The following is a 23,791-nucleotide window of genomic DNA, read 5'->3' on the forward strand; positions in this document are numbered from 1 at the left end:
ATTGTAGCCTGAGGTTTTCTCCACATCCGGGACTGCTGGAAGAAGTCTTCCTCATTGTCAGAACAGGCCTTACTCCTGTACAGCTGAGTGATAAAAAAAAAACTCCTTCTAGGCCAATTAGTGACGAGTTTGGGTAGGCTCTGAAGGCCAGGAGAAAAAGGCCACTATGTACCTCAAGCTATCTTTCTGCCGAGAGCTCTGTTGTGACAGGAAGACTTCATTTTTGCACCTCCCGTGGCCAAGTTCCCTGCACTTTTCCTGTCTTTGTTAGACTATGTTCCAGTGTTGAAGTAACCTGCTACAATTAATTCAAGGGTCGTTCTGACAGACAACTAGGGAGCTGAACCTAATGAAATGATTCAATATTGGCAATGATGCCTCCCTGGGTTTCCAAAAGCTTGCTAAATCAAAGCACATGTGTAATATCACTATGCTTCCTGTCACCTAGGGCTGGTGAAACTCATCAGATTTTGAAATTTTGACCTCTCCTAGTTGGGCCCTGAGTAGCTGTGTTTCAGGGTTGAACACAGGACCTGGATACTGACCATGAGCTCAGAGCAGAATTTCAGTTCTTTATCATCTGGTGTCACAGCTTCACTTCTGGTATCTGTGTGTGTATGTGTTTGTGCATGTATGTGTGTTCATATACTTGTCCTGGAGCTTCAAACAGGACCTGAATACTGTACCTGAGTTTCTCCTGTACAAGTATAGCACTCTACCACTTGAGGCACACAGCCACTCCAGGCTTTTTTCTAGTGATGCAGTACTAATGAAATCAAACCCAGGGATTCATACATGCAAAACGCTGTACTCCTAAGACACATTCCCAGCACTCTACTTCAGGTTTCTTTCTTTCTTTTGTTGGAAGTTGGAGGAATTTAAGTCTAGGCCTGGGTGCTGTCCTTGAGCTCTTTAGCTAAAGCTAATCACTCTACCACTTGAGCAACAGCACCCCTTGAGGTTCTTGGTGGGTCAGTGGAGAGAAGCATCTCAAGCAATTTCCTGCCAAGGCTGGCTTTGAGCCATGATCCTCAGCTCTCAGTGTCCTGAGTACCTAGGATGACAGGCACGAGTCAGCAGTGACTAGCTTCCACTTCAAGTTTCTAAGTCGTGAATAGGAGATAATAGTCTCATGGGACCTTTTGTGTCTGGGATAGTTTTGAACCCAGATCATCAGATATCAACTTCCTGAGTAGGCAGCATGACAGACCTCAGCTACTACACGCCTAGACTGTAACACTCTGTTGCAAGCGGATACTTGGCTCCATGTGGTAGAGCGCTACCCATGATCCCCACTGGTAAGTGTCAGTGGCTAGGCCCTGAGTTCAAGGTTCATGATCAAGAAACACAAACCAAAACAATTGTCTGCAGGAGACAACTCACTAGAGTTAGGTACATACGTAATTTTGGCCCTAACATGAGGACATAGCTGAGCCACAATTTTCTCATCTGCACAATCATCTTACTTGTGGACCTCTTACAAGAACTAGATGAAAAAATGAAAAAATTCACCCCATGAAGGACTCAGCAGACAACAACTCATGAAAGACTCATCACATTGCTGTAACCCACATAATGTCATTAGAATTAGGATGCTTTAATCAGTATCACCATTCTTTCAGAAACACGCCACATACAATCCAAATGTAGATTTTAGAGTGCTTAACTTTTTTCGGAGGAGGGAGTCAGCCACGGGGATTGCACTGAAATGTTGGAGGTACTGTACTAAGGTCTTTTGATCAGACTAGAACTCTACCACTTTAAGCCACAGCTCAAAGTTTCACACACTTCCTGCTAGGGCTGGGTTTTAAACCCACCAGTGTCAGATCTCAGCTCCCGAGTATCTTGGATGACAGAGTGAGCAATCCAACAGCATCTAGTCCGTGGAACTGAGTTCCAGCAGTTTACCTCTGGCTAATACAGGTTAGATGGCAAATGTCAGCTCTAGACTACCAGCTTGCTTTTTGATGAGGTATTTGCAGCCCTATCCTTATAGAGTTGCAGTCAGATCATTCTATCTTTTCCTTTTGTTTGTTTTGGTGCCAGTCCTGGGTCTTCAGTAAGGATCTAGACACAGTCCCTAAGCCTTTATGCTCAAAGCTAGTGCTAGAATGTTTGAGCTACAACACAACTTGTGGATTTTTCTATGCACATGGTAGTGAGGAATCGAACTAAGGGCTTCGTACTTACTGGGCGAGCACTCTACCACTGAGCCTCAGTAGTGAAAGGGTATAAACAGATAAATGTATAGATTGGCAGATAGACAGACAGACAGATAGATAGATAGATATATGTAGATATATTTAACGAGAGATGTCTGTAAATTATAAAATTGCATATATGATATTTCTACCAAATATTGACAATTTAATTATTCCTTCCTTTTTGAAGTATCATGATTGAATACATAATAATTTATTAATTGAAAATTAGTCAATGTAGTATAATTGTTGTGTATAATTTTATAATATAATCATACACTAACTAATAATGTAATTGTTACTTTTACAACATTCTATTTGTAAAGATGTCTATTGGAAAGCGTTTCTTTTTTTATTTTATTTTATTTTTTAATTTTTTTGGGGGGGTCCGGTCATGGCGCCTGAATTTTGGGCCTCGTCGCTGTCTCTCAGCTCTTCAACTCAAGGCTAGCGCTCTACCACTTGAGCCACAGCGCCACTTGCAGCTTTTTTCTTTTTGCTTATGTTGTGCTGAGGAATCGAACCCAGGGCTTCTAACATTCAAGGCAAGTGCTCTACCACTGAGCCACCTTCCCAGCCCTGGAAAGTATTTCTTAGAATCTCCTGCCAGACATTCATTAGTGGGAGTCCCCGGATTCAACCTTCAGGCCTAAGTTGCTGATTTCGGCTTGGCTTCCCTAATAGCCCGCCAAACATCAGCAATGTAATGTCATGTATATTGTCTAGGCATTGTTATTTAGACCCAGGATGGTACTATACAAAGGGAAAAAAAAGTAAAACCACCTGATTGAACTTCCCAGTTTTATCCTTTTCCTTTTTATTTTTTTTGCCAGCCCTGAGATTTGAACTCAGGACTGAGGATCCCAGGATCGACTTTGGAAGAAATGCCAACATTTGAGTTCAAGCCTGGTGTTTGGCCTAAAAAAAATAATAATTATAATGATAACAATAACAATAATAATGATGATGATGATAAGGCCCTGGCTTGGAATTTGCACCATTTTACTGGCAGGCCTGGCATTTAAAATCAGGGTCTGGGTAACTCTTGTGGCACTGTGGGTGAAGGGGAAGATCACCGTCCTTGAAGACAAGAACTTCAGAAAAGTTCCAAGGGCCTGAATTGAAGTCCCAGTACTGGAAAAATAATACTCATATATGAGATCTATTTACATACATGGGTTTATTCCATATGACATTTATTACCCTTATTTATTTATTATAATTACACATAAAACATTTATTTTATTACATCATATCACATATACTGAGACCCAGGACTTTCACAGAGAAGGAAAAAAATGTGTCAAAATTGGCTTCTTACTCCATGAATACATTATTGGCCATGCTGGGATTTAAACTCCCGGCCTACAATGCCCAATCTACAAATGGGTTCACAATCTTAGCCAGGAAGTTCTGAGCACTTGTGAACAAGCCACAGTAGTGCCATATATATTGAAAGATTAAAAATTGACCATTACCATTACTAACTTGCTAACTGCTGATTCTGCTTCTGTAAACTTGCTTACGCTAGCATTGACCCTTCCCTTCCCAGAAATGAGTTAAGAAGTTTCAGGGACCAGATGCCGGCCCCAGGACAAGGTCAGTGGTCGTAGATAAAAAAACAGACAGTACGTGTTCCTCAGTTACCATTTAGAAATTCCCCAGACAGGACCTTGAGATAACGACCACCTGGCAAGACCACAAGCTAAGCCAAATGTCAACCAATCATAGGCCTGTAAACATGTAACCCCCCCCTTAAACCAACCATGGGCCAGTCATTTTACAAAGAGTGTTACAAAATTTCCCGCGTGGCAAAGTGATTGTTGGTGTATATGGTGACCTTTAAATGGACCAATCATGGGATGCTTTGTGTTATGCGTTAATCTTGTGGTTTTTGCCTTTAAATTAGCCTGTAATCTCTGCTCGGGGCTCCCTGTCTTCTTGGGACAGAGAGTCCTTTTGTGCAAACGTCAAATAAACTCCTCTTGCTTATTGCATCTCCCGGCCTGGAGTCTGAGTTTTCTGGGGCGCCCTCCTGTTGACAAAAGTATCCTAGGGGACAAGGGTCTTTCAACATATATATATATATATATATATATATACATAAACATATATGTATATATGTATATATATATATATTGTATACTGACAGAGGGAATATGAGGATATTATTAAATTATATATTTTTACATATTATGAGTTATTAAATTATGCTTCCATTTACTGAAGTATCATCATTTAATACTTATAAATATTAATTTAAAAATAGGTCAATATCCTTAATCATACTATGGTGCTAGAATGGAAGATATAAATTCAATAATTTTTGTGTGGCATTCAAAAATAGAGTCATGAATTAACAGCAAATTTAATTATTACTTTTATAACATTCCATTAGCATTCACATGAATAGGAATGAGTTAGTCAGGATCTCCCTTTATTTGTGGGTGGCCATCCTAGCATTTGAATTCCAGGCCTGGGAAGTTTACTTCGAATGCAAACCATTGGAATGATACCGTGGAGAATTCAGATTGTCACGAAAAAAATGAACAACAAGAAGAAAAGGAAACGAGGTGTCAGTGGCTCTTGCCTGTAATCCTAGCCCCTCAAGGGGCTGAGATGCCAATTTGAATTCAGCCTGGGTAGGAAAGACTGAGATATTCATATTTCTTAAGAGATCACAGAAAATCAAAACAAAATAACAACAAAAAAAAACCCTGAGTGGCCCTGTGGCTCAAGATGCAGAGCACTACCCTTGAGAAAAGGGCTCAGGGACATGGCCTGGATGATGGGCATTCAGCAGGTTGCCCATGCCCAGTCCCCCAACCTGGGCAAGCTGGAACAAGCCCTCAGAGAGTACTAAGTTTGAGCAGGCACGTTGAAAAAACATCCTTCACTGCAGTTTAAGGACTGAAGCCAGGAAGCATTTGCCTGGGCTGGTGTGTGCAACTGGTGTGTACAACAGGTGAATTATGTCCTGGCACTTATCAAGGGAAATCACAATTCTTAGGCTGTAGGAATTGTCGAAGGTTGTGGCTCCTTATCCTCTATCCCTCTGTAAGATGTGATCTTAGGCCTCTGGGGCCTGGTGGCCATCATTCATTCATCATTCTTCATTGCTGAGTCTCAGGCTGGTCCCAAATCCTGGGAAAGTTAGAAAATAGGCAGCAATTTCGGTGCCAAAAGGGGTAATCCAATAAATCCCACCGTCATAACTACTGTTAGAAGTATGCCTTCGGCTTCAAATCTGGTTTACTGGAAGAGTGCTTACTTAGCACACATGAAGCCCTGAGTTCGATTCCTCCCTAACACGGAAATAGAAAACGCCAAAAGTGACACTGTGGCTTAAGCAATTAAAGTGCTAACCTTGAGCAAAAGAAGCTAAGGAACATGCCCAGACCCTGAGTTCAAGCCCCAAGAGTGGCTAAAAAATAAGTGAGCAGGGTGAGACATTTTCTACTGGGACTTAGAAGAGAGCCGAGGTTATGGGTAACAGGTAGAGGGCGGGTGCTGTTGCCTCACCCCATTAACCTTAGGTACTCAGGAGGCTGAGATCTGAAGATCCCAAATGCAATCCGGAAAGTCTATATGAGACTCTTTTCTCCAATTAAACTCCCAAAAATCCAGAAGTCCAGCTGTGGTTAAAGTAGTAGAGTGCTAGTCGTGAGCACAAAAGATCAGGGATAGCGTCCAAGCCCTGAATTCAAACCCCAGGACTGGCACACGTACACACGCGCACACACACACACACACACACAAACACACACACATACACACCAAGATAGAGAATTTGACAGTCAGCCTGCACAAATTCCACTTCAGAAACTCAATATTTAAAAAAAAAAAAGAGGGAAGGGAAGGAAAGTCTTGCCCCAGGAGGTGATATAATTGGTGCCAAAATTCCACAGGAATTCTAAGATGTGGAACAGGACACAGAGCCTCAGGCACAAGGTACAGCATGGGCACAGGTATTGATTTGTGGGGTAGAGCAGGTGGTGTCGATGAAATGAAGGTTCTGTGGATTCATACAAGTCTGGCCGATCACTGAAAGTTGGGTCAAGTTTTGTACTTGAGTCAAAGGTAGGGCAGAGGGTGGGAGCCCAGATTAAGGCACAGAGAAAGATTAACTTGACTCTTCACCAAAGACCCCAGACAATTTCTGTGGCTTTAAGCCTATTTTTCACAGCTCCTGACCCTCAGGTAGTCTTTGCATGGAGGAATCAGGGCAAATGCAGGGAAGAACTTTTGCTTAAGAAAAGCTTCTAGCTCAATCGCACCAGTGGCTCATCCCCTGTAAATCTTAGCTAATCAGGAGACTGAGATCAGAGATCGTGGGTCAAAGCCATCTCAGAGGAGGAAAGTTAGTGAGACTTTCTTGCCCATGAACTAACAAAAGCCAGAAATGGAGCTGTGGCTCAAGTGGTAGAATGTCCACATTGAGAGAAAACGTTAAGAGAATACAGGTCAGAACCTGAGTTCAGGCCCCAGAATTGGCACCTAAAAAATAAAGAAAAGCTTTCAGGAGCTCCTAGCCCACTGTGGTGAAAGGCCAGATCAGCCAGGCAAGGGTGGCTTATGCTGGTCCTCCTAGCTCCTCAGGAGCCTGAGATGTGAGGATTGCCATGCAAATCCAGCCTGGGCAGGAATGTCCGGGAGACTCTGATCTCCAATGATCCACCAGAAAACCAGAAGCGATGATGTGGCTGAAGTGCTAAGCTGAAGAACTGAAAGACGGTGCCCAGGCTCAGACGTAGAGCCCCGTGACCAATACCTGGCCTACTTTGACCTCATGCTGTGGCTCTAGGCAGAGTACTTTCCAGTGGGTTCCTGATGGTCTTCCAATGTCTATGTGTCCTACAAGTCTTGAGAGCAGCCTCCTTGAAGGCCTTTGCCTACAGAGCGGGACAGTACAAGATAAGGATCAAGTCTTGTGGCATACAGGTCATCGGCCGGGTCATCAGAAGGGCATCTGTCATGAGTGCAGTGTGTATCTGAGCACTAAATCAATGTCTCAGACCACGGTTCTGCGTCAGAATGGGTAGACCAGTTAATGCCGGCTCACAAGGGAATCACAAGAATGTGAATTTTTCAGGCACACCTTGGGCAGGTTTTGAGTTGGGTTCATGAGAGACTTGTAGGCTGAGGAATCCAAAGCAGACTGGCTGCTGCTTGTAGTAGTCACTATATCCCAAGAGTCCAAGGGCTCAGAGCCCTGCTTAACTCACCATTGCTCATTGGCAGATGAAGGTCTGCTATCATGGGATAACTACAAAGGAGCATCCATAGTGTCCTTCCCTTGGTTCTATGGCCCCGTGCTGGGATGGAGGGGCAGGTTCCATGGAACTTACTGCCAAATGCCAGACTCCTCAGCCCAAGAAGAACTTATGGGGAAACAACTGATGTAGCTTGAGAGTTTACTATGATTATGCCTCAGGACTGCCCCCAGTTCTAGCTTAGCTTATCATTACTACCTTCCTCAGTGTGTGTGTGTGTGTGTGTGTGTGTGTGTGTGTGTGTGTTCGCGCACGTGCGCGTGTGCGCATGTGGACCCATGCGCATGCGCACATGTGCATTAGTGCATCTTAGTAGTAGGGCTTGAATTCAGGGCCCGTGCTCTGTCCCTCAGTTTTTTCATTCAAGGATAGCACTCTACCACTTGAGCCACAGCTTTTCTTCCAGCTTGCAGGTGGTTCTTGGAAGAGGAGAGTCTCACAGACATTTCTTGTTGGGTTTCATCTGAATGTTAGTCCTCCAATCTCAGCCTGCTGAGGGAGCTAGGAATATGACAGCATGAGCCATTAGCATCTGGCCTCGCTTTGCTTCTTGGATAAAACAGAATAACTATTTCCTAGTCAAACACCCATCTACAGCTATCCCTCCTTTCCCTTCCCCTAACCCTCCGGGATTCAGAGGAAACATATTCTCCCCTGAGGACAAAGAAATAGGATTCCCTGACAGGTTTGAGCTTTATGTTCTCCACAGAGTCAGGGGCTGCTGGGAGCTGATGTAGAGGTCAGAGATGTAGGTCAGGGCAAGTAGACAGCTGTTAGAACAGAAAGTATGAAAAGACATCCGTGCAGCGGCATGGCAGTGGCTCATGCTTATAATCCTAGCTACTCAAGGCTGACACTGGAGGATCAATCAAGATTCAAAGCTAGCCTGGACATACTCTTATCTCCAAAGAATCACCAAAAAGCTGGGGAGAAGAAATACTATAATTCAAATGTTAGAGCACCAAACTTGTGAAAACAAGCTAGGCTTTTCAAGCCTTGGTAAACACACACACACAAACACACACACACACACACACACACACACACACACACACACACACACACACACACACACACACACAAGCCATATGCATGCAAAATCAGAGATTTCTACACTGTAACCTTTGGGTATTCTCTACTTTTTTCCCCACTCAATCTGGTGGTTGTTGGCCTGGGAGTTCGATGCATCCAACACCACCTGACATCTATAATTTTGGGGAAAACACTGGCTATAATGTCAGCCTTCCCCAATCCCATCCCTTGATTGGGTCATGGTCTATCCAGACCCTTTGGGGTTCCTCTTACAGACTCGCCAAGATCTTTAAAGAGGCATCACATGCTGGTCACTGGTGGCTCACGCCTGTCATCCTAGCTACTCAGGAAGGTGAGATCTGGCTTCCAAGCCAGCTCGGGTAGGAAAGTGTGTGAGACCCTTATCCTTGAAGAACCATCAGAAAACAAGAAGTGCCCCTGTGGCTCAAGTGATAGAGTGCAAGCCTGGAGAAAAAGAGCTCAGGAACAACGCTCATGGACAACTACAAGGAGAGGCATTGCATGTTAGTTTTGGGATTGGCATGGGCCAAATACTGTAAATTTCAAGTGCACCAAGATAAAGCATTACCTCCTTTAGGCCCATGCTCCTCTATCTTGTCCAACCCATGGCCTTGGCCGAGCTTTGGGTCAAGAGGGCTCTGGCTTGATGGGAAGGTCCCATGGAGGAAGATCCCAGACCAATTGCACTGGCTCCTTCCTCCCTGCTCACACTGCTGCTTCTGCTCTTTGCCATAGACCTTCTTCCTGAAGTCCATCCATGAGATCATTGACACCAACACAATGGTGAGTGGTCGGTTCAGCCTAACTCGGGGAAGTCAGAGGGGGAAGTCAGTTTGGTTCTAGGAACTTCTACCCTGGGTGTGGGCTGAGGCCACTGCTGACATTTATTTCATTCTGAGCCTTGCAGGGGTAGGGGAAAGTGTAGACAAAACATTGAGTCAGGTAAGACGGGAATCTGTAGGACCACTTGAGTCGGGGAGACTTGGACTCTGGGGGCCATTGTTCTTGGTACTCTTCTCTCAGACGTCCCTCTCCCTCTCTCATCCCTCAATACTAAAAGAGAAACTTTAAGTAAGGGTGTTGAAGAGGGGGCAGGGAAGTATTTTCGTGTGAGCCAGACTTGTGCTTCATATTCATCCTAACCCATAATTCCTATTTATCTGAGGATTGGCCATATGTGTTTAGGGGTGGGGGATCATCCTAGATGAGAATGTGGCTCAGTGATAGAGTGGTCACCTAGCAAGCCTGAAGCCCTGGGTTCGATTCCACAAAGAAAACCTGGAAGGGAGGTGGGGCTCAACTTGTAGACCACCAGTCTTGAACAAATAGAGCTCAAGAACAGTGGCCAGGCCCTGAGTTCAAGCCTTATAACTAGAAGAACAAATCTTTGTTGAGGCTTTATTTTCCCTTTGGAAATAATTTATGCTTTGTGATAAACATAACATGGGCCTCTTCCCTGACCACCAATGGGCCATTAGATGTCCCTGGAATTTGTGCCTCCTCACAGCAGCCTCTGCTCTACTCGGCCCACAGTTTACCCTTCCTAGTTCTGGTGGCTGCTGAGGATTTGGGGACTCAGCATGTCACATAGGGAGTCATCATCCCCATCAGTCTACAGGATGGAGCACTGCAAGCCTGAGTGCACCAGCTGTGGTAGTTCTGGATGTGGGGATCTGCAGCAGGACATGCTCTGTGGGCTAGTCCTGTACGGGGCATGGAACCCTGACCTCTCCTCTTGCAGTTTCCACACTATCCTGAAGTTGCAATTCTTCAAAATCTTTCTGCGCCTCCCTCATTTTGACCACCCAGGAGACTGAGGCCTCTGAAGCAGCTGCACTGGTGGGGAGCTCAGCCTGTGTCAGCATCTGGAGCCCCCTGTGGGAGTGACAGCAGCTCTTGCAGCTATCTACTCTTCATCTTCTCCTGGAACAGCTGGCACATGCACTCGGCTTTCTCCTGACACAGCTGATCCAGAATGAACATTTGTCCTTTACATGCCAGGAGGGATTCCAGGGCAGTGCGGATATGTGCCGACAGCTGGGTGCATCAATGGTGGAGCTCATCTGCAGGACTCTGGAAGTCCACCTCATCAGGAAGGTTGTGGATGAAGCAGATATTCTTCTCGGGACTGAGCTGTCTGGAGAAGGGGGAAGGGGAAGTGCCTGCAGCAGTCAGGCAGGAGTTTCCCCCTGTGGATCTCAGCTTCTGAGAGTGCTAACAGAGCCACATCCCTCTCAGTTTGGGGGACATCTCCATCCTCTGCCATGGGCCCATTGAGGAGAGTCGCTTCCTCAGATTTTGTTTCTCCAGGGTTCACAGATTCCCTTTCCCCAGGGAAAGCCAGGAACCTCAGCTGGGCCTGCAGGTGCTTCCTCTGTGGACTGATCACTTCCAGGCACTTGAAACTGTCCTGCCATTTGGGGACACTACCTAGTCCCCCCAGTTGGTCGGACCCTGCACTTGTTTCAGCTGCTCCAACAGCTGAGTCTGCTTCTGCAGGTGCTACTGCAGTACCTACTAGTTGGAGCACAGCTGCTCATTTGAAGTGATGTGATGCTCACAGGTGGCTTTGAGCTCCTGCAGCTAGGCCAGAGACTGCTCCTGCTGGTCCTGCAGCTCCCGAATCACTTGGCTCTCTCTCTCTCAGCCACCTCTTTCCATTTCTCTATCTTCTCTTCTGAGCAGTCCAGCTGTTCCCGCAGATGTTTCTTCACCTGTTGCTCTGAGTCCACGATGCTGGAGAAATCCTCCTTCTCACTGCTCACCCTGTGGAGAGCGTCCCGTAGCAAGGCCAGCTGTTCCTCCAGCTGTGGGTTGCATACACATGCACATCGTAGGGTCTCGGGGATCTCCTGCCGATCCTTGGTTTTCTTCTCTAGTCTTCCCCCTTGCTCCTGCTGCTCCACAATCTGGAGATGGAGTCTGGTTTTCCTGGACCTAGATATGAAGTTGTTCCTCCAGGTATTTCAACGCCATCTGCATGAGGTAGGCGTGGGCCTGCAGTTGCTGCTCCTCCTGAGATGGACACTTGGGGGGCCATGGCTCTGCCTGCTTCCTTCTCAGTCCCCCCAGCTATTCTCTAGGTGCAGCACCTACCTCAATCCTCACTCCTTCTCCTCTGTCAGTTGGTTTACCTGCTCTGTCAACCACCAGGCCTCCTCCTTCTGCACGGACCTCTCAATGCTCAGGTACTGTGAGAAGCTGTCTCTCTCCAGATTCACGGTCACCATTCAGCTCAGGTTGTCCTGAAGTCTGTTTAGTACCTCAAACACCTCCAGCACTTGTTGGAACTTGCAGATTCTGTTCTTCCTGTTGCTCCTCTATGTCCAGAGTGCTTCCAGCTTCTCCTAAAACTCTGTGTTCATTTGCTCCAGGTCATAGAAGCTACTGGGCTATTCCTTGAGCTGAAGTGTTACATCATTCAGCTGTTCAAACAACATTTCAATCTCCTTCTGTAAGTAGTAACCACAGAAGCCACCATCTCCAGCTCCCCCATGCAGTGCTCTGTGGCCTGTAGGCAGCTGGTGAGAGCTTCATGCTCCATTTCTCTGTCATCGGCCATGAGCTGCATGTGGGCTGGTGCCGATTATAAATCATTTTCTGCTGAAACCAACCTCTGTATGGGTAGCTTGTGGATGTCTAGCTCTGTTTTTGGTGCTTTGTGCACTTGGGCTACCTTCTCCTTCTCTTTCTCTTGTCAATCCTGCAGGTCTGTCTTTTCCAGCTTCAGTGGTTGGATCTTGGCACAGAGCACCTGGTTTCTTCTTTTGCTGCAGTCCAGGGAAGGCACCACATGTTGGTAGCACCTCTGCAGATTCTTGGTGGTATTGGGACCCTTGACACTTGGACCCTTATGGCTGTGACTGTGACCAAAGGGAGGGGAGTCCTGTCGTAGGCATCACCTTTGACCAGATCCTCCATTGAATCACCCTCCCCAGTGGTGTTTGTCTTTGGGATTCTTCCCTTTTTTGTATTCTTTGTTTTCTTGAATGTTGAAGGTCTGACAGGAGGATTCTTCTGCTGGTGTTCTGGCAGTAGTTTGTTGCCTGCAGCTCTGTCTCAGAGTCTTGTTGTTTCAGGCATCTGAGTGCTGGGATGTTAAAGATGGGCTGGCCACATTCCCAGGCTCTGGGAAATCCTCTATTCTCCCACTCACTGACTAGGTCATCAATTTCCTATTGAACTCCAAATTCGACTTGAGACTCTTGCTTACCACTCAGTTACCTCTACTTTCCTCAACTGCTGGTAGTGGTGTCAACCAACAGACAGCCAGATGGCTGCACAGATTGTTGTGTATGTCTGTTTGTTGCCAGTCTTGGACATTGAACTCAGGATCTAGGCACAGTCCATGAGCTGCTTTTGCTCAAAGCTACCCCTCTACCACTGGAGCCACATGGCTCTACTTCTGGCTTTGTTGACACTGAAGTTGGACAGGGGTCTCAAGTACTTTCCAGCCTAGGGTGACTTTGACCATGAATCTCCTTTCACAGCTTTGTAAGTACCATGGAGTACTGCTGAGAGCCACGGGTGCCTGCATAATCATTGGTCTTGCTGATGTTCTTGGACAGACCGGAGAGTTCCCTATCTTTGGGTTCAAGTGGTGGATGCTGGAGCCCACAGTTTGAATCTTGGTCCCGCCACCTCCAAATGGCAGGAGATCCTAAGAAACTCATTTTTATCCATATGAATACCAATGGTATGTGATGTATGTCATGACTGAATGGGCAGTTCTTGAATGATTCTAGGATAAAATTATATACAGTTATATTCTAGGCTACTGATTGATTTTAATCAATACTTTATGAAGCGTTTAAAAAATTACATTCATGAAAAGGAGACATAATGATATACCTAAGAATTTGTTGTCATATAGCATAGAGATGTCATTTTTTTTCTGCCAGGACTGGGATTGCAACTCATGGTCTGGGTAACTCTGTTGCACTGTGTAGGAACGGGAAGCTTGCTTTCTTGAAGTCAAGAAGTTCAAGTCTGTTCCTTAGGCCTGAAATCAATCCCAACACTAGAAAACATCCAATTTGTGTACATTTTAAGTATATGATTTATAGTTACATACATATATTGAGTCCATATTGCATTCAGTGTAGTTATTCATTTTACCTTTTGTTTTGGATTTGAACTCAGCATCTGGGTATCTCTGTGGCACTGTGGGTGAAGGGGAAGCTCACTGTCCTTAAAGACAATAAATTCAGACTAGTTCCCAGGGCCTTAAGTGAAGCCCCAGCATGGAAAAAATACACCCATGAGTTTAGTGAGTATGACATTTATTACCCTTATTCATTTAGTGTTATTAGACATATAACATTTCATTTATAACATCCTATCATACAGGATATATTTTCATATGAATTATACATCATACTGAGACCCAGGACTTTTTTTCAGGAAAAAAAATGTGTGAAAATTGGCTTCTTACTACATGAATAAATTTTTGGCAATGCTGGGGTTTCAATTCACGGCATAAAATGTCCAATCCATAAATAGGGTCTTAGCACACCAACCTCTGGCAAACTGAGCTGCCAGGAAGTTCTAACGACCTGTTACTTGTTATCAAGCCACAGTAGTGCCCTATATGTGTGTGTGTGTGTGTGTGTGTGTGTGTGTGTGTGTGTGTAGATTGCTGTATATATATGTATATGTAGAGAGAGAGAATGTGAGGATATTATTAAATTTTATATATATAGTTACCAATAATTAGTTATTAAGTTATGTCTCCATTTAATGAAGTATCATGGTTAAATACTTATAAAAGCATTAATTAAAAATTAATCAATATCCTTCCATTAGAGGAATCATAACATGGTGCTAGAAGGGAAGATATAAATCCAATGATTTTTGTGTGGCTTTCTAAAAAAGAATCATGAATTAACTGCAAATTTAATTACTTCTATAACATTCCATTAGCATTCATGTAAATAAGAATGAGTTTGTCACGATCTCCCTCCATTTGTGTGTGGCAGTCCTGGGATTCGAACTCCAGGCCTCAGAAGTTTACTTCGAATGCAAACCATTGGAATGACACTGAAGATTTCAGATTGTCCCAATTAAAAAAAGAACAACAAGAAGAAAAGAAAGCCAGGTGTCAGTGGCTCCTGTATGTAATCCTAGCTCCTCAGGAGGCTGAGATGGGGAGAATGCCAATTTGAATTCAGACAGGGCAGGAAAGTCTGCAACACTCTTATTTCTAGGAGATCACAGGAAAATATCCCCATCGATTAGGGCTGTGGCTCAAGGGCAGAGCACTACTCTTGAGAAAGAAAAAGGAGATCAGGGATAGAGTCTAATCTCATATTTCAACCTGAGACCTGCCAAAGAAAATGAGAAGGCAGTAACTCCATGCCTCTGCGTATGTATGGCTGATGTACGGATGATATGCATTCAACAGGTTGCCCATGACCAGACCCCCAAACTGGGAAAGCTGGGACAAGCCCTCAGAGAGTACTAAGTCTGAGCCAGTAGCTTGAACAAAGCATCCTTCTCTGCCATTTAATAACTGAAAACCAGAAGGCTTGCCTTGGCTGGTGTATGTAACGGGTTCATTATGTTCTGGCTGAGGTGTCCAATTGGGACATCTTCCTAGGCTGTAAGAGTTGTGGAAGGTTCTGGCTCCATATTCCATATCCCTCTGTAGGACTTGAGCCTAGATCTCTGGGGCCTGGTGGCAATCACTCATTCATCATTCCTCCTTGTTAGTCTCACTCTGGTCCCAAATCCTGTCAAAGATATTTAATGGCCAGCGATTTCTGTGCTGAAAAGAGTATGCCAATAAATCCCACCCTCATAGTTCCTGTTAGAAGTAAGCCTTGGGTTGTGAAAGTGGCTAGTGGTAGAGTGCTTACCAAGCACAGTAGTTTTATTATCTTCATATATGTCATGATCTGTCTGTGTATGACAAAGACTACTGTGAAAAAATAAGACCCTTCGCAGCACTTATCATTTATATACCATCAATAGATATGAAGGTGCTTAAATATTACTGAAATTGCTTTGGAACAAATCATGTTCACTTTGACTATCGTGAAAAAGAAGAATTGGTTTCTCAGCACTTTAGGTAAGAACTTGATTGAAAGAAACAAAAGTAAAAGTGAGGAACAACTCAACTCATACATTCAAATGAAACAAAACAACCTAAGAAAACAAATTAATTCAGCACTCAAGAACCTGCAGGAAATGCAAAGACTTAAAAAAATATCAGCTATGACAAGCTTATGAAAATCCTGACTACATGGGAGTCTCCTGTTGTGAGGATAGAGGTTAAAGCCCAGACTGGACAGAAATATCTGCACACAATGCCATGCACCTATTATTCTAAATTCCAGGAAGAATAACATAACATGGACTGAGCCCAAGGTCATATACAAGTATCTGAAAAATAATCAGGATTATTTAGGGCTGGGACATGACAATGTGGTAAAAACAACCATTTAGGGGGCACACGACACTCAATTCAAACTCTAATATTTGGGTATTAAAGTAAAAAGCTATGAATTTAAACAATTGGAATAATTGTAAGATTTGAGTATTTTAGTGGAAAAATGCATGAGAGAGATAGAATGAACCCACGTGCAATACTTTCAACTTAAGTGAAAATGTTTTATGGTACTTCAGACAAAACACTTACCTTGCAAATGAGCATGGTTTTGCATTTTGGTGATGGAAATACTTTACTTACACATATGTAAATTAAATAGATTTTATTTGGGTAGATTGTACTTCTTGAACTAAGAGCCTGGATGATGTCCCTGAGATTTTTCTCTCAAGGCTACTACTCTATCACTTTGAGTCACAGTTCCAATTCTGATTTTCTGTTGGCTGTTTGGTGATAAGAGGCTCCTGGACATTCTTGCCCAGGATGGCTTCAAACCATGATCGTCAGATCTCAGCCTCCCGACTAACCAGGATTCCAGGCAATAGCCACCGATAGTTTTAATAATTTAGTAAACTGTACAGTTACTGTAGTTATTCATTATCATTATAACCTGTGTAATATATGTGTGTATGTATATATCAATGCATACGGGTAGAAATATTTTAACATATTTTTGTATCTACAGTAGATTTATGAAATCATCCATTATAAAATAAAATGGAAACAAAAGTTAATAAGGATCAAAACAAAGGAAATTATCACATATTTCTTGTTGTTGAATGGAATACGAGTTGCGAGAATTCGTTTGGGAAAACCATCTCTACATTAACAAAATGGATAAGAGCTATTGATTCCAATCCATCTATTTGCCCATGTTGTGCAACCTCACACATGAGTGTCAAAATCAAAAAATACTTTTTGCCTTTGCTTTCAACTCACCTTTTATAATTTACGTATTAGATGAAGTAATCAAATAAAGATTAAAATAATGTTATGTGAGAGTATGAATAAGACCTGAAAATGATTTTAAATATGATAATAGCTAATTAAATTGCATATTTCTTGCTTTTACTCTGTCATGTCCCTCATTCCCACATTAGGAAAGTATATAGAAGGTTTTCACTGAATTATATGTACAATTATGAAAAAAATGTATTGAAAAAATATAGGCACAGTGTGGTTTTAGCTTATTGAGACCTGTAGGTGGAATTGTGTTCTTGAGGACTTGCAATACATTGTGATGAAGATGAAGGGAGGGATGTGCTTATTCTGGAAAACTGGCTAGGGGATTGCTCCCATAAAGGTAGTGATGAATTCTTCCAAAAGGTTACAGTAAAATCACTTTCACAAGCATGTTCACTGCTACACAATTCACCGTAGCCTAGTTACGGAAACAGCCCAGATGCCCTTTGGAGGAATGATGGTTGGAGAAAGTGTGGGACATATACACAATTGGATTGCATCCATCCATTTTGACGACTGTTACATTATTTGTAAAGAAATGAATAGATCTAAAAATATATTAAGTGAACAAAGTCAGAGCAAGACACACAAAGGACAGATGTTCTGTCTCATATTTGGAAGCTAGAAATTTATACAAGTTTACACAAAAATGTTAACCAAAGCATGCTATTTGCAGAGGAGTATTTCAAAGGTGTAATTTCTTATAAAATTGAACTTTACTCCAACAAAATGAATACCAGGAAACTATCACTTGGAAGATGTGAGTGGAAGTCAAAAGGAAGAAATAAAGAGAGTTATGGAGGAAGAGAGTGAAGGTATAATATTCAATGCAGATGTATGAAACTAGAAAAAATTAAAGTGGGGTGAGGTTTGGAAGGGTGTGGAAAAGTTATATAAAGATCCATTATATTAAAAAAAACTGATTTGTTCAGTGGAAATACCCTTGTACAAGTATTTAAGATAATGAAAATATAATTAAAAAATGGTGACATCTGATCTTAAATTCTATTTCCATTTCTTTTAAAAATAAAATTATTTGCTCTATAATTTGATCAGAGGGATGGATTTTGTGGCTAGCTAGATCATTGCACATCTGTCTCTCTCCCTCTTATGGTTCTCATAGGTAATATGATTGCTCCATAATTATCCTAATTTATTTTGCTTTTATATTTTTTAGTTGCATCATTTCACATTCTACTCTGTCATTTCCCAATTCATTTACATATAAGACATTATTTCCTATTTTCTCATTTCTAGAATAAGCTGCACATGAAGACACCACTGGTCCTCATTTTCAGTCTGTCCCTTTGAATACGGAGGAAAATCTTTCCTCTGCTCTCTACCAAATCCCTACTCTCCAGTTAGAATAATTTAGAATAGTAAAAATGAAAAAAAGAGAAAATAAATAATAGTGAAAAAATGATGCAGAAAATTCACCAGATTTTTCTGACTAATTCATGCAATGTGAACTATTGGGGAAATACATGGACAGCTCATCCTCACTGGCACTCAAATTCTCTGGTTAGGCAATTCTGATGAAATTGAGGAACAAGAGGAAAAAGTGAGAAATGTTATCAATTGCAAGAAAAAAAAATGGTGAAGGATTCAAGCAAATTTCTTCTTTGCTGAAAATAATCGCCTTACTACAATGCAGAGACTACTTTCCAGAAAGGTCACTCATGTGAGTACTAGGGATAACGATGAGTATATCCCTCTTCATCGAGAAGCCTACAGTGGACACTTAGACATTGTCCATGAGTTGGTGGCTCAAAGCGGATATTCATGTAATAACTGTGAATGACTGGACACCCCTGCACAGTACTTATACATGGAATATTACCAGAGTGGCTTCTTTCTTTCACCATGATGCAGACACCAATGGCCAAACTAAAGGCCTCTTGACCCCCTTGTATCTTGCTGCTGGGAATAGATATAGCAAAGATACGCTGGATCTCCTTCTATTTAACCATTATATCAAACCAGATCTGAAGCACAACTTGGAAGAAACTGCATTTGATCTTGCCAAGAGGATAAGTATGTATCACTACTTTTTTGAAGTTGTGGAAGGCTGTACAAATTGTTCTCCTAAGTCCTAATGGCTTGGGAAAGTTTCTTAAATTTCAAAATTGCCAGTCCGTCCCATCTGTTCATACAAAATATTTTCACAATACAAAGCAACAGCAATATCTTACTTTAAAAATTCATGGATTCCATGGTATTCTTCCAAGTGAATTGCCTGACTTTGATGTCAAAACATATTCGAGTTGTTTGTATACATCAATAATGATTTCTATAGAGTTTGTGATTTTTTAAATCAGAAATAATTTTAACTTATCTGTTAAAATGAGTAGTAGAGAAACTAAAGATATTTCTGGTGCTTGTCTGAAAAAAGTATATTTTAAAATATTTAATATTCTGTTTGTATAATGTCCATAATCTATTTCTTTCTCTCCTAGATAAAATAGTTTGAATTCGACATTGTTTTATAATATATAGGTTCATTAATAAATGTGTCCTTTCAGATTGCTTTCCATATGGAAACAGTTTAAGATTCCTTTAATTCCTAGGTCCTTATAGAATTTTATTTCTTTGGGATAAAATGACAATGTTATCTTATTTCAAAAGTTTTATAAAGGTTATGTTATGTAAAGGCTTTTCTAAAAAAGTGAAGATTGAATATGCTGATGACAAAATAACTGTTATTTCTACTATTTACATGTATTATTGCACTTGTATATTTGTAATCAACTTTTTAATAACGGTTTTTCATTTCTTGCATCTGAAGAATGAAAAATATGTAATACTTCACAAATTTTCATATCTTCCTTGTGCAAAAGCAATGTTAATCTCTGTATTGTAATTCGGGTAGAGGAGCTGCTGAAGCATGTAGTATCCTGTAAATTTAAGTAGTTAATGATGCAATCTTAAGACAGGCATATATTCTAGATTACCTATTTGTAACAAGGAAACCTTATTGTTCCCATATTTGCTATTCATCTTATTTCTGTAAAATTCTGTGTATGGTGGAAAAAACATATTGTTTGTTCGATTGCTCACATTTGCAATTTTTGTCAATAACTATTTTAAGTCTTTTTCATTTGAAATTTGATCATACTTTGAAGCCTTTATAGCTACGTCCAAAGGTGATGGATTTTTAAGTACTTATTTATTAACTGATTTAGCTTTGTGGAGGTAATGGACTCAAAGTAAGCCATGCTTAAGAGCTATTTCTAAAATCCTGCAGCTTAAAATTTACCAAATGAGGTCTTACTGGCACAAATGTCTGCCTGACCCATTACCCTTGCTCCATGTAGGAACAGACCAATCAGATCATCTTACCCTGACAGCATAAATTGTCTTATTGGAGCAAAACTAATCTTAGTTACAAATGATCATAGAGTGACAAACAGGTCAGACAAAGCTGGGCGCTGGTGGCTCATGCCTGTAATCCTAGCTACTCAGGAGGCTGAGATCTGAGGATCACAGTTCAAAGCCAGCCCAGGCAGGAAATACTGCGAAACTCTTATCTCCAATAAACCACCAGAAAACCGGAAGTGGTGCTGTAACTCAAGTGATAGAGCACTAGCCTTGAGCTGAAGAGCTGAGGGACAGTGCCCAGGCCCAGAGTTCAAGCCCCATGACTGACAAAAAAAAAAAAAAAGAAGTGTTCAGGCTAGAAGGTATTTTTTCAAAATATAATTGTTTATTACACCCTATCATTTCAAAACTAGCTAAAGCCAAGAATGTGAAAAAATTATTCATATGCGTGATTACCTCATGTCCTGGCCTGTCTACCATCCAACCAGGCAGGAGCTTACACCACTGATTTTCTATCACAAAATATATTCTATAGCTCCAGGAGAAGTTCATATGTTTCTCCTCGTTATTAGGCCTTAAATTGGTAATGTTTTAATTACAGTGTTTCCTCTTGCCTCTAGGCTGTACATCTCTGAAGGGTAAAGCTTTAGTTCTAATTCTACTAAAAAACTGATGTAGAGGTAATGGAATAATACTCTAAAACAGTTGTCTTTTATACCCTTACCACAACAGAACAATGCAAAACATTTTCTTATATTATATATAATTATATATTTTATATTCATATGTGCTGATTTTATATTTCACACAGTGAATCTTACTGGAATTAATTGATAATTTGACAGATTAATTGATATTTATTCCAATAAACATATTGGAATATAAATAATCAGGATTAGAATATATATTAGAATACAAAAAGTATCAATGCAATGTTTTCGGTATAAACTTGTGATACTTTCTAAGTGTTCTTGGTCTTCTGAATTCACATGGTAAAAAAAAAAAAAATGTTGTTTTCCTCTAATCTATAAGGGATTTTACTCTGCTGCTCTGTTTATTGTTTTAACTCCCTAGTCCCAAACTGTTTTTCTCCATATTTCAGAAGCATTCCTACTGATTATACTCAAATTTTGCTGATATGATGTCTAAAAGGTATTATTCTTCTACAAGATCCACGAGTCCTAGGATCCCAGGTCCCAGTTATCCACATCATCAGATAACTAGGGCAAGAGTTCTCACCTAGGCCCATGCAACATGCAAACAGAAAGTAATTGAAGATCCATCTCAATTTCTCATTTCCTGCATTTCAGGGCCCCAATTCCTTGAAATGCAGGAATTAGCAGTAAGCAATTGGGAAATGCAAGGCAACTTAAAATGCAAGATGAGATAACAAAATGTGAAAGTACAGTAATTCAAACTTTCAATTTTCAGGTGACCATCCCATATGAGTGAAAAATACCACAAATGTCATAAGATTATTTGTAATACCCCTCTCCTAATGATTAATGAATGATGTCAGTCCAGCATCAGCAGGCCAAAAAATAGTTGCTGGAATGATAGATCCATAATTAGTCTACCAATGCTAGGAATACTTGTCATAGAGTTCAAATATAATTCAGAAAAAACATTAATTGAGAAGATCCTTAGTGCTTCAAAACACTGGTACTTCAGTAAAACTTGGTTCTGTAGTGTAAAAATATTGTCATTCTCAAACAAATGATAACCTACATTTAATTTCCTGAAAGTATATTCCTTTTCAAATAAACTTTTTAAAATCACATTTGCCAAAATAACACTTTACAAGTAGATGATATTTAGTGACGTTATTAGTTTTTCAAGTGTAGGGAGCAAGTTACAACAGAGTTGATTTATTTACCCAGCACTAATGCCAAACAGGTTAAACCATTCATTAAAGTGTAGAAATAGGACTCCTCACCATTTGTGTTTTTCAGTAGGTGCCTTCGAAAATTTATTAAATAGATCAGCCTCCCATATTTCAAACCAAAACATTAGCAAATAAAGTAAATTTCATCACGTAATAAGAACATTTTAAAAAGTCTTAAATAGTTGCCTTATCATATGGTGTTTTACGTTTTCCCTATCTGTCTAACATAGTAAGAAATATGACTTTAAGTCTTAAATATGGGTATGCATCAGAGATTTGACAAACATAAAATCTGTCTTCTATTTCTATCATATTCCTCTACAGTAGTAAATTTTAGTTTTTTTCCTTTTTCCAAAACTCATAGGTATTAGAAAGTATTATCCCATGTAAAATAAAATAATCACAAACCACTGTTCAATGCCATTTATAAAACTGGTAGTTAGGAATACATTCTAAGCCATTTTTAAACTTTCTTGTTGACTACAGAGTAATCTTCCAAATGGAAGGGAATAAAATCATGTCTAGGTGCTTCATGTCTCCAGTCTTGATAATTGTTACTTCAGAATTATGGAAATATCAGCTGACATCAGTTTAAGTATATGCAGAATTGAAACTCCTTGGAATGTATATAAACCTTTCAAAGTACTAACAGACAGTTTAACAGAATGACTATCAGGAAGTTGAAACCAGAGAGGAATAATAGTAAAGACATAGAATGAATGAAAAATGGAACAAGGGTCAAGTACAGCTAGAATACTCAATGTACACATGTGAGAAAGGAAGTGGTAAATCGGAAATAAATCTTGTAGAAGGGGTTGGTTGAAAATGATAGAAGGAGGGGCTGGGAAGGTGGCTCAGTAGAGTGCTTGCCTTCCATGCTTGAGGCCCTGGGTTCGATTCCTCAGCACCACATTAGCAAAAAGAAAAAAGCCGGAAGTGGCGCTGTGGCTCAAGTGGTAGAGCACTAGCCATGAGATGAAGAGCTGAGGGACAGCGCCCAGGCCCAGAGCTCAGGCCCCACAACCGGACCCCCCCCCCCAAAAAAAAGAAAATGATAGAAGGAGTGACTCTGATCCAGGAACATTGAACAATTAGATGGACATATTTCATTGTAACACACTAACACAATCTTTTGAAATTCAGTGAAAAAACACAACAAAAAACAAAAACACACAAAAAGAACAACCAAACAGCAATCTCTATAGAGTATGATGTATGATTATGACCTCTCAAAATTTTAAATAGTTAGTGAAGGACAATCCTGGGAAAAGCATACAAAGTTGTTTAAAGTGGGCAGTTTGGGGTAAAGGAGAATTTTTAACAGATTTAAATAGATTGTCTAAGGTTATAAATCACCTACATCTGCTTCAAATATTTTCTTCTGTGAGTTCTCTTGGTCTGAACTGCATACTCCAGTCCTGAGCCACACTTGATAGCTTGTGAAGATAGAATGGAAGTAACAAGATCAAAAACCCATTACTCCACTGGAGAGGAAACAGTCCTCTATGTTTTCTCTCATTTCTATGGACTACTTTTATTCATAAGTTTACGTCAACTGATTTGAATTATATATTTCCTTCTTTGTTCTGGCAAAGTAATTGTTCAAAATAATTCACTAAATATTATTTTCCATTTTTTTCTATCATGCTGTTTACTTGTCCAAGCGAGTCCATTAAACTTCCCCCTTGCATTTGCTTGCCACGGAAAACCA

The 23,791-nt window shown here is 41.1% G+C and overlaps 1 pseudogene; it reads right to left on the minus strand.

The window, feature by feature from the left end:
• Nucleotides 1-19,666: 19,666 nt before the first annotated feature.
• LOC122106433 lies at nt 19,667-19,763 on the minus strand (annotated as a pseudogene).
• Between the last annotated feature and the right edge of the window lie 4,028 nt (nt 19,764-23,791).

Source organism: Dipodomys spectabilis, unplaced genomic scaffold (assembly GCF_019054845.1).
Source record: "Dipodomys spectabilis isolate Male_0828 unplaced genomic scaffold, ASM1905484v1 ptg000040l, whole genome shotgun sequence".
In the NCBI taxonomy this organism is placed as follows: Eukaryota; Metazoa; Chordata; class Mammalia; order Rodentia; family Heteromyidae; genus Dipodomys; species Dipodomys spectabilis.